This window comes from Fistularia commersonii, chromosome 1 (assembly GCF_037954325.1).
Source record: "Fistularia commersonii isolate RoL2024-O1a breed Wild chromosome 1, RoL_Fcom_v1.0, whole genome shotgun sequence".
Classification (NCBI taxonomy): Eukaryota; Metazoa; Chordata; class Actinopteri; order Syngnathiformes; family Fistulariidae; genus Fistularia; species Fistularia commersonii.
In genome coordinates this window covers 9,178,258-9,180,703 of record NC_141284.1, presented here as the reverse complement: position 1 = coordinate 9,180,703, position 2,446 = coordinate 9,178,258, and the positions used below count along the sequence as shown (strand labels likewise).

Here is a 2,446-nt window from a genome sequence, read left to right as displayed (position 1 = left end):
GATGGCACATGCAAACGCAGGCTCCCCGCCTGCGCCGGAGCCCTCCGCGTGCAGGTAGGGGCGGAGCCGAGCCGAGCTGCGGCAGGAGGTATGCGAAGAGAAGGCCGCTATCCCCTCCTTGCCGCCACTGGCGCCGCACAGGAGCCTGTGGGCTCTGAAAACAATGCTACCTGGTTGATCCTGCCAGTAGCATATGTTTATCTCAAAGATTAAGCCATGCAATTCTAAGTACGCACGACCGGTACAGTGAAACTGCGACTGGCTCATTAAATCAGTTATGGTTCCTTTCACCGCTCCTCACGTTACTTGGATAACTGTGGCAATTCTATAGCTAATACATGCCGACGAGCGCTGACCCTCGCGGGGATGCGTGCATTTATCAGACCCAAAACCCATGTGGGGCATTCCCCATTCGCGGGGGTTCCACAGCCGCCTTGGTGACTCTGGATAACCTCGAGACGATTGCTGGCCCTCCGTGGCGGTGATGTCTCATTCGAATGTCTGCCCTATCAACTTTCGATGGTACTTTGTGTGCCGACCACGGGTAATGGGGAATCAGGGTTTGATTTTGGAGAGGGAGCCTGAGAAACGGCTACCACATCCAAAGAAGGCAGCAGTCGCGTATATTACCCACTCCCCACGCGGGGGGGTAGTGACGAAAAATAGCAACACAGGACTCTTGAGGCCCTGTAATTGGAATGAGTACACCTTAGATCTGGCGAGGAACCATTGGAGGGCAAGTCTTGTGCCAGCAGCTCTGGTAATTCCAGCTCCAATAGCATATCTTAAAGTTGCTGCAGTTAAAAAGCTCGTAGTTGGATCGAGCTGACGGTCCGCCGCAAGGCGAGCCACTGTCTGTCCCAGCCCCTGCCTCTCGGCGCCCCCGGGATGCTCTTAGCTGAGTGTCCCGCCAGGGGTCCAAAGTGTTTACTTTGAAAAAATTAGAGTGTTCAAAGCAGGCCCCTGTCGCCTGAATACTGCAGCTAGGAATAATGGAATAGGATCCCGGTTCTATTTTGTGGGTTCTCTCCTGAACTGGGGCCATGACTAAGAGGGACAGCCAGGGGCATTCGTATTGTGCCGCTAGAGGTGAAATTCTTGGACCGGCGCAAGACGGATGAGAGCGAAAGCATTTGCCAAGAATGTTTTCATTAATCAAGAATGAAAGTCGGAGGTTCGAAGACGATCAGATACTGTCATAGTTCCGACCATAAATGATGCCAACTAGCGATCCGGCGGCATTATTCCCATGACCTGCTGGGCAGCGTCCGGGAAAACGAAGTCTTTGGGTTCCGGGGGGAGTATGGTTGCAAAGCTGAAACTTAAAGGAATTGATGGAAGGGCACCACCAGGAGTGGAGCCTGCGGCTTAATTTGACTGAACACAGGAATGCTTGCCCAGACATGGAAAGGATTGATAGCTCTTTCTCGATTCTGTGGGTGGTGGTGCATGGCTGTTCTTAGTTGGTGGAGCAATTTGTCCGGTTAATTCCGATAACGAACGAGACTCCGGCATGTTAACTAGTGCCGCGGCCCCTTGGCCATCGGCGAGCAACTTCTTCGAGGGAGGAGTGGTGTTCAGCCACATGAGATTGAGCAATAACAGGTCTGTGATGCCCTTACATGTCCGGGGCTGCACGCGAGCCATTCTGAGCGGATCATCGTGTGCCTTTGCTGAGAGGCGTGGGTAACCTGCTGAACCCCCCTCGTGATAGGGATTGGGGATTGTAATTACTTCCCATCAACAAGGAATTCCCAGTAAGTGCAGGTCATAAGCTCGTGTTGATTAAGTCCCTGCCCTTTGTACGCACCGCCCATTGCTACTACCAGCTGGATGGTTTAGTGAGGTCCTGGCAGAGCACCGAGAAGACCATCAAACTTGACTATCTAGACGAAGTAAAAGTCGTAACAAGGTTTGCGTAGGTGAACCTTCGGAAGGATCATTACTGGCAGTCCCCTCGCCCCTGCACGAAGCAGCAGCGCGGTCACAAGAGCCGAGGACACGTGCCCGCAGCCCCGAGAGAAGATAGTTACTGATAGTTGACAAGTACCTTAAGGGAAAGTTGAAAAGAACTTTGAAGAGAGAGTTCAAGAGGGCGTGAAGCCGTTGAGAGGTAAACAGGTGGGGTCAGCGCAGTCCGCCCGGGGGATTCAACTTGGTGGGCCAGGGTCAGCAGCTTGGTGTGTGGGGATCCCCTTGCGGGACCTGGGTGGTGCCGGCCCATGCCAGGTGCATTTCCTCCGTGGCTGGTGCGCTGTGACCGGCTCTGGGTTGGCTTGGGAGGGCTCAGGATGAAGGTAGCACGCGGCCCTCTGCACTGGGTACTTTACAGCGACCTGCACCTCGCCGCTACCCGGGGCTGTGGACTCAGTGCCCACTGTGCCCTCTTCCCCCCCTTCCTGCCCAGGTCGGGGGGGGGCGGGGCCCCCTTGCTCCTGGCGTGGCT

General features: G+C 54.9%; 1 pseudogene; it reads left to right on the top strand.

The window, feature by feature from the left end:
* The first annotated feature begins 1,854 nt into the window (after window positions 1-1,854).
* The window catches only part of LOC147237294 (28S ribosomal RNA), a 3,590-nt pseudogene continuing 2,998 nt past the window's right edge, over window positions 1,855-2,446 (top strand).